The 9,658-nt window shown below is 40.2% G+C and overlaps 1 pseudogene; it reads left to right on the top strand.

Annotated features, from left to right (window-relative positions):
• Nucleotides 1-46: 46 nt before the first annotated feature.
• Nucleotides 47-2,020, top strand: LOC132668803 (small ribosomal subunit protein uS14 pseudogene; annotated as a pseudogene).
• Nucleotides 2,021-9,658: the final 7,638 nt, after the last annotated feature.

Genomic DNA, 9,658 nt, shown 5'->3' on the forward strand with positions numbered 1-9,658 from the left:
GTCATTGGAAAACCCTGAATTGCTTCTTCTGGGCATGAAGCTGGATGTAGCTGCCAAGCCCCTTTACACACTGTGTCCTTGCTGTGGCCCAGGTGAAGGCCAGCATGGGCCCACCAGCTGGTGAGCAGGAGCTGGTCTGCAGGCTGACAAGGGCACAGGAGCCAGCCACCCCTGTCACAGGCAGCTGTCTACAGCAGGGGTCCTCACTCTTTGGGGTCCTGACTTTCTTCTCCCACTGCTTGGTCATCCTTCTACAACACAGTGACATTGCCATGCTCGTGTCTTACATCTTTCCCTTTGGGAGGTGATCTCACGTCACACGGACAAAGACTTCATGTAGCCTATAGAGTAGTGTCCACAGTCAGATGCAGAGAGGGCAGATACAACCTAGATGTGATAGAAGGTGAACACGCAAGGAAGGTAGACTGGCAGGTGTGGTGAATCTTCCGTGACCACCAGGCTCTCGCCTCCCCATCCAGGGAAAACTGCCTTTTGTCCGACAGGACCTCATATTATGCTTTGGTGGAAATGCTATAAGCTTTACCTCCGATGGGAAGAAAATGAGAGCAGCTTTTCCCGAAGCTGTTTCGGTTTTTCATCCACCGGGAACAATGAGTGGGCAGGAAGAGCCTGTGGCGGGTTGTGTCTTTAGGTCTCCAGGTCTCAGTCCAGCCTTAGTGAAAGTGTCATTTGGTTTTAGTGGTAATTGGAGTATTCTATGGCTCTAAGAGTTCCTGCTTTCTTTTTAAATTCAGTTTGCCAGTCCCCATTCAACTGCTGGCTTAGTTCTCTTTCCCTTGAGTCTTTCTTTCATAATGATTAGTCAAGATCAGAATGTTTGATCCCAAAATGATTCACCTTACCTGTCCAAGGGCAGTTTGATGTTTTGCATAGTTAGAATCGTTTTTATCTTCATTTCTCACCCTGCCTCTAGGTGAGGCATATCTGTTCATTTGCTTTTTTATGCAATATTTGACACATTCTAAAGATTATGTTCATTTTATATACCTACTTTGTGCCAGGCAATATCCTAGGTACCAGCGAGATAACCGAACAAAAGGATTCTTATACCTATGAAGTGTACATTCTGGTGGAAAATTTACGTACTTTTTCTATGTAAATTAGAAACATAACATAAACTTTTTTTTTTTTTTTTTTTTTGCCTTGTTGCATCTGAGAGAGCAAGATGGGTCACCAACAGCTCTACCAGAGCCATCTGAGGAAAGAGGAAATTTGGCCAGGGTTCTCACCTTGCTGCATCTGCTCACACCAGTACTGTGTGATCTGGCAATATGGCCTCAGTATGTGCCGCCAGTGTTTCCATCAGTTCACAAAGGATATAGGCTACATTAAGTTGGACTAAGTGAATCTCCTTGAATGGGTCATCCAAGATACCTACCTACCTTAATGCCAACTCATTGTGCATAAAATAAAAATACTTCAATTATGAAAAACAACACATTGGAGAAACCACCCTTTCTCTAAAAACACAAAATGGGGGCACTGGCTGGCTCAGAGCCTGGGACTCTTGATCTCAAGGTTGTAAATTTGAGCCCCATATTGGGTGTAGATTACTTTAAAAAAATAAATTCTTTAAAAACACAAAACAGTACTCAGTGGTGCTCTTCATCTACTTCACGTATGTTAAAGAAGTGAGAAAACCAGGGTGCCTGGTGGCTCAGTCCATTGAGCATCCAACTCGATTTCGGCTCAGGACGTGATCCCAGGGTCATGGAATTGAACCCTGTGTTGGGCTCTGTGCTGAGTGTGGAGCCTGCTGAAGATTCTCTTTCCCTTCTACTCTATCTAAAATAAAAGTTAAACCATGGTTCTGAGTTGTGTTCATCGTTCCTTTACATTTGTATGTGTTTGACCATATATATCTCTTCATGCATTGTTTACTTCACTAGTACTTGAATTTTATGAAAATAAGACACTCTATGTACTCATCTATGGCTTGCTTTTTCACTGTTGATTTCCCTCATTCATCCATTCATTTACAGCGCTGCACAGTATATGCATCTACCACAATTTTATTTACCCAGTCACATGAAGACATTTGTTTCATTTTATGCTATTAGGAACAATGCTGTTTTGAACCTTCTGTTGCCACACAGTGTTACTCTTACGCTCTAGCCTCTAGTGTCCTTTAGAATAGAATCGCAGGGTAGAAAGTGCAAAAGACTTGCTTTTGAAAGTTGCTTTTGAAAGTACTTGTACAAACTTGGACTTGTATCTTTGTCAGAGGTTGTATTGGCAGAGTTTAAAAAATATTTTGCCTTTCTGCTGTGTACACCTCAGTGGTCTTCATTTATGTTTTCCTGCTAATGAGACGGAGCATTTTTGTTGTTCTCTGTATCATTTTTAACTCGTTTATTTTTATGTTTTAAAGTTACAGCAAAATTCTAGTAAATATAGTTTCATTTGCTTTACTATTTTGTTTTTTTCTGAACAGTTTGAGAGGAAGTTAGAGACATCATGGCCCTTTCACCTAAATGCCTCAGTATGCATTTCCTAAGAATATTCAATAATCGGGGTGCCTGGCTGGGTCAGTCGGTAGAACTCGTGACTCAGTCTCATGGTCATGAGATCAAGCCCAACAATGGGCACAGAGCATACTTAAAGATCATAATTTAGGGGGTCGTGGGTGGCTCAGTCAGTTGAACATCCAACTTTGGCTCAGGTCATGATCTCACAGTATCTGAGTTAGAGCCCTGCACTGGGCTCGCTGCATCAGCGTGGAGTCTGCTTAGGATCCTCTGTCCCCTTTCTCTCTGACCTTCTCTAGCTCATGCACGTGCACATGTGCTCTCTCTCAAAAATAAACATTTTAAATAATAATTAAAAATAATATTCACTAATGTATAACCACACTATAATTATCAAAGTCAGGAAATTTAACATCAGTACAATGCTAGTAATCCACAGTCCATATTCAGATTTTATCACTTGTCCCAATAATGTACGTTCTAACTCTTTTCCCCCGGTCCAGGTTCAGGTAACCAAGATTCCTCACTGCGTGTAGCTGTCATGTCTGTTTAGTTTCCAGTTCCTGAGCTTTCTTTGCCTTTCTTGAATGACATTTTTGAGGTATACAAGCCAGTTATATAGGCTGTCCCTCAAAATTGAATTTGCCTGTTTTCTCAGGATTAGATTTCAGGTTATGCACTTTTGGCAGGAAGGCCATAGCAGAGGTGTGTCTTTAGTACCTCATATACAGAGGTTCGAGATAATCGGTTTGTCGCTTTGAAGCTGGAGATGAAAACATTTTGAGTTTGTTACAGTGAGGGCCACCAGGTTCTGAGTTCTGATAGGTTCCCATTATTCTCTGAGCACTTCCTCATTTTCTGGTGCTACTGAATGTTCCAGGCATATCCTGTCTTTTCCCTGGAATTCGTCATTTTCCCACAGAACGCTGGTTCCTTTTAGTGGAGACTGGTATTTTAAAACAAAGATGAGCAAAATAAGCATGCTCATTGCTACTATTGCTACTAGGCCCACTAACCAGAGCTAGGAAATTATGGTTGTGTGTGTGTGTGGATTCTGCACATGAATGCATGCCCAAACCTCTCATTCTAATCGAATGCCCCTGTAGATTATATTCCAGTATTCACTCTTTCCACGTCTGTAATGCCTTTTCCAACAGTGAGAAATCTTGCTCCCATTGTCTTCAATATATGTATTCATTTACTCAAGGCTAGAATATGCAAGTGGTTTCAGAATTAGTGAATTTATACCGAGAAGAGGAAAAAACATGTTCTACAGTTGTTAACTATAGTGTTCTGTATTTCAATTAGTCCAAAGCTTTAATATTTTTGTTCAGTTATCCTTACTGATTTTTTTGTCTAGTTATAAAATTAGAGAAACATTTTTAAAAAGCATATAAAATCTCTATGATTGTGGATTTTCTATTTCTTCCTTTAATTGTGTCATTTTTTGCTTCATGTATTTTGAAGCCCTACCATCAGGTACATACTCATGATGTTTATGTCTTTCTCATGAGTGTTGACCTTTTTTTTTAAAGCATCTTTTCTTTTTTTATTAAAAAAAATTTGTTTTTAATGTTTATTTATTTTTGAGAGAAAGAGACAGAGTACAAGCAGGGGAGGGGCAGAGCGAGAGAGAGACACAGAATCCGAAGCAGGCTCCAGGCTCTGAGCTGTCAGCACAGAGCCCGAAGCAGGGCTTGAACCCACAAACCACGAGATCATGACCTGAGCTGAAGTCGGCTGCTTTACTGACTGAGCCACCCAGGTGCCCCATCTTATTTTTTTTTTTTTTTTTCTTATGTTTACTTATTTTTGAAAGAGAGAGAGACAGAGTATAAGTGGGGGAGGAGCAGAGAGAGAGAGAGTGAGACACAGAATCCAAAGCAGGCTTCAGGTTCTGAGCTGTCAGTACAGAGCCCATCTTCAGGTTCAAACTCACAAACCGTGGGATCATGACCTCAGCTGAGGCACCCCATGAGTTGACCCTTTTGACTATAAAATGACCTCTTTTTTTCTGGTAGTACTTCTGTCTTTTTTTTTTTTTTTTAAGGTTTTTTTTAAACTTTTTTTTTAATGTTTATTTATTTTTGAGAGAGGGAGAAAGAGAGAGAGCATGTGCAGGGGAGGGGCAGAGAGAGGGAGACACAGAATCCGAAGTAGGCTCCCGGCTCTGAGCTGTCAGCACAGAACCTGAAACGGGGCTTGAACTCAGGAACCACAAGATCGTGACCTGAGCCAAAGCTGGACACTTAACTGAGTCACCCAGACACCCCTAGTAATACTCTCTGTCTTGAAGTCTACTTTCAGTATAATACTATGGCTCTTTTGATTATTGTTTGAATAATATATCCTTTTCTATTCTCTTACTTTCCAATTACCTGGGTCTCTTATATGTCATATAGTTAGGAATTGCTTTTTGAGTCTAATCTGACAAGTCCTATCTTTAAATTGGAGCTTTTAGTCCATGCACATTTATTTATTTATTTTTTTTTAAATTTTTTTTTTTTAACGTTTATTTATTTTTGAGAGATTTATTTTGAGAGAGAGACAGAGCATGAACGGGGGAGGGTCAGAGAGAGAGGGAGACACAGAATTGGAAGCAGGCTCCAGGCTCTGAGCCATCAGCCCAGAGCCTGATGCGGGGCTCGAACTCACAGACCACGAGATCGTGACCTGAGCCGAAGTCGGACGCTTAACCGACTGAGCCACCCAGGCGCCCCAGTCCATGCACATTTAATGTAATTATTGGTTTGGTTTTACTTGGTTTTACCATTTTGCTATTTATTTTCTTTTTGTCTCTCTTTTTTTTTTTTTAACATTTTTTCATTTTTGAGAGACAGAGTGTGAGTGGGGGAGGGGCAGAGAGAGAGGGAGACACAGAATCTGAAGCAGGCTCCAGGCTCTGAGTTGTCAGCACAGAACCTGAAACGGGGCTTGAACTCAGGAACCACAAGATCGTGACCTGAGCCAAAGTTGGACTTTTCACTGGCTGAACCACCTAGGCACCCCTCTCTTTGTCTCTTCTAATTTTATTGTCTCTTCCTCTTTTTCTACTTTTTAAATCAAATATGTTAATATTCTATTTGAATTTCTCCCTTAATGTATTAACTCTACATTGCATTAATTTCAGTTGTTTAGGAATTACAGTATGCATCCTTGACTTAAAACAGTCTACTTAGAGGGGCTCCTGGGTGGCTCAATTGATTGGGGAGCTGACTTTGGCTCAGGTTATAATCTCACAGCTAGTAAGTTCGAGCCCTGAGTCGAACTCTGTGCTGACAGCTCGGAGCCTGGAGCCTGCTTCAGATTCTGTGTCTCCCTCTCTCTCTGCCCCTCCCCTACTTGCACTCCGTCTCTCTCTGTCTCTCAAAAATAAATAAAAATTTAAAAAAGTTTAAAAACAGTCTACTTAGAGTTAATATTTTACCACTTCATATAAAATGTAAGACTATTGCAGCAATATAGTTACATTTGCACTCTCATCCTTTTTGCTATTGTTGTAATCTATAATTCATCTAGGTATGTCAAATCCTACAATGGATTGTTATTGTTTTTGCTACTGGCCTTCCAATTTCAGACTACTTTTGGTCATTCTCTAATGTTTTCGAATAGGCTTTGGTGTTTTACACTTTGCAATTGCTTATAATTTGTTTAAAATTGTCACCAAACATTTATTTCTGTAATTTTTATATTGTTTATAATTTTTACATTGTTCATACTTGTGATATGCAGTATTTTAGCACAGTAAAATATAAGCTACACAGCCATTGCTAGAAATAGAAATGGCCATTATTAGAAAGTTCTTAATTTAACTATAGCCATATTTATTAATCTGTTACTTTACAGTAGCAGTTTTTCTCTTATTTAAGGAATCCTATAATACCTTCAAGATAATAAAATGATCTCCTCTTCAGGCATATCTCATGTTAACTGCCCTTCACTTTATTGTACTTCGCAGATACTGTGTTCTTTACAAATTCAAGGTTTGTGGCAGCCTTGTATCGAGCAAGTCTATAGCATTTGCTCATTTCACGTCTCTGGATCACATTTTGGTAACTTTCACAATATTTCAAACTTTTTCATTATTGTATTTGTTATGGTGATCTCTGATCAGTGATTATGACTCCCTGAAAGATCAGATGATGGTTAGCATTTTTTAAAAATAAAGTATTTTTTAATGTTTATTTATTTTGAGAGAGAGAGAGAGTGCAAGTGAGGAAGAGGCAGAGAGAGGGACAGAGAGAATCTGAACAGGCTCCACACTGTCAACACAAAGCTTGACACAGGGCTCGATCTCATGAACCGTGAGATCATGACCTGAACCCGAAATGAAGAATCAGATGCTTAACTGACTGAGCCACGCATGCCCCAGCAGTAAAGTATTTTTAAATTAAGGTATTACATGTTTTTTTAATACATAATGTTCTTTTACACTTAATGGACTGCAGTGTAGTGTAAACATAATTTTTATATGCATCAAGGAACCAAAAAATTCATTTCATTTGCTTTATTGTGATATTCACTTTATTTTGGTGGTCTGGAACCCAACCCATATCTCTGAAAAATGCCTGTATTCCAAAAGTTTTGAAGCTTTGCTTTTCACAATTGTTACTTTAATCTATTTAGCCTTAATTTGTGTATTTATTTGGTGTGAGGTAGGGATCCAGTTTCATTTTTCCACGTAGGTAACCTGTTCTCAAAAACCATTTATTGACTAGTCAGATTTTCCTCAGTACCCTACAACATTTACTGTGTTGAGTACTGGATTTATTGCATTCCCATAAATACTTTGGGATTTTGTTGTGCTGTGCTATTTCATTACTTGGCCAACCCCTTCACTTGCAGCCTGTATCCTATCCCCTCACTTACCTAAGAATATTCCTCCAGCAAGTCTTCTCTCTCCTGCTTCATATTTTACTCCACCTGAGTATTCCTATCAGCATATAAGCACGTAGTTATTTTTCCATATTAAATAAACAAAACTCAACCTCACTTCCCCCCTTAGCTTTGGCTATACCTCGCTGCTCTCCTTCAGTACGAAACCTCTACATTTACTGTTGTTGGAGAGGAAAAACGTTTCCTCTGCCCTCTTAGGTTTATTGTCTGGGGGCCTGTGAATTCACCTGACAGAAGAAGATTGGAAAGAAAAATTATGGGAGCTTACAAAAGAAGTAGCTTGATAAATGGTTAAAGTTAGTAGGGGAAAAAAAGAGGGGTAGAAAAAGCCTTTGGGGGAAGAGCACCTGGGTTTCTAGAAGAACAAATGGGAGATAAGAAAGTTTGTGATAATGCTTGTTCATGCAGGTGTGGGGTTTTTTCCGTCTCCATGGCCATAAGATTCCCCTGGAGAGAGAATTTATGGTAGATATATTCTAGGTCTCCTTCCTGGTAATGAAAGTCCACCCTCATCTACCCCTCAAAGAGGGAATTTATGGCAGCCTTACTTCCTAGAAGTCTCTTGTAGTCAGATAAGGGAAGCTCCAAAAAGGCTTCTTTCTGTATCCGCTGATGCCTTCAGCTTAAAATAATCTTCATACCAGCTCTGGGGTTCTGAATGGGTTCCTGCATTGTCTCCAATTACTGTCTCCCCTTTCTTTCCTGAATCCTATTCAGTCATTTCACTGTTCCACAATAGCTTTTGTCAAAGTTACCAAATGACTTCCACATTGCTAGATGTAATGGTTGTTCTCAACATTCATCTTACTTCCACGCTAGGTGCATCTGATATCCCCCAATCCTCAACACACATGATTCACTTGGTTTTCTGGATGCCAAGTGTTTTCCTTCTTCCTCACTGGTAACTTCTCAGACTCCTTTGCTGGCACTCTCATCTCCCCTCTTTTTATTGTAGTGTTAGGTCTTCCTGAACTTTTATAGATTTTTTAAAAAAGTTTATTTATTTTGTGAGAGAGAGGGAGGGGTAGAGAGAGAGAGAGAGGGATAGAGAGACTCCCAAGCAGGCTCTGTGCTATCATTGAGGAGCCCAATGCAGGCCTCAAACTCACGAACTGTAAGATCATGACCTGAGCAGAAACAAAGAGTCAACAGCTTAACCAACTGCGTTATCCAGGCGCCCCAAGTCTTCCTGACCTTTTAATTCTCTATTTGTAGTCACTCCTTGGTGCCATATATTAATACTGTATAAATCCTGATGACTCCCAAATTTTTATTTCCTGATCTTATTTCATTAATAAATTCATGTGTCTTTTCATCCACAACAATGTCTAACTGGCATTTCAAACTTACATGTTGCCATGGTCTGAACATTTGGGTCTGCCCTTCCTCTTTTTTTTTTTTTTTTTTTTTTTTTTTAATGTTTATTTTTGAGAGAGACAGAGAACGTGAGCGGGGGAGGGACAAAGAGAGAGACAGACACAATCTGAAGCAGGCTCCAGGCTCTGAGCTGTCAGCACAGAGCTGGATGTGGGGCTCAAACCCACGAACCATGACATCACGACCCAAGCCGAAGTCAGATGCTTAACTGACTGAGCCACCCAGGCACCCCTGCCTGGGGTGAAGAGGAAGCCTCTTCTACCCCAAATTCATGTTGAAATGCCAAACCCCAGTGTAATGGTATTAGGATATGGGGCCTTTGGGAAGTGATTGTGTCATGAGAGTAGAAACCTCATGTATGGGATTAGTGATCTTATAAAACAGGCTCTACAGGGCTCCCTAGCCCCTTACACCATGTGAGGATAAAACAAGAAGCCTGGGATCCAGAAGAAGCACTTGATTGTGTTGGCACCGTGATCTTGGACTTCTAGCCAATAGAAATGTGAATAATAAATTTCTATTATTTATAAGCCATCCAGTCTGTAAGTGGCCTGAATGGACTAAGACACATGTCTGAATCTAAACTCTTGATTTATTCCCTTCCATCCTTCTAGTTGATAGAACAGTTTTTTCCTTCCCCTCATACCTTAACATCCTGTACCATGAACAAATTGTTCATTGGTTATACCTACTAAATGTATCCAGAATCTTGCTATTTCTTATCAGCTGCAACACTAGCACTCTGACCCAAGCCACTGTCATCTCTCCTGGGATTACTTCATTAGCTTTCTGTGTTCCCTGCTTCCACTCCTGCTTTCAGTCCCTGCTCCCCAACATCAGTGCTTAACACAACATGCAGAATGGTTCCTCTATATTACTCAAAGTAAATGCTAATA

This window comes from Panthera onca, chromosome B3 (assembly GCF_046562875.1).
Source record: "Panthera onca isolate mPanOnc1 chromosome B3, mPanOnc1 haplotype 2, whole genome shotgun sequence".
In the NCBI taxonomy this organism is placed as follows: domain Eukaryota; kingdom Metazoa; phylum Chordata; class Mammalia; order Carnivora; family Felidae; genus Panthera; species Panthera onca.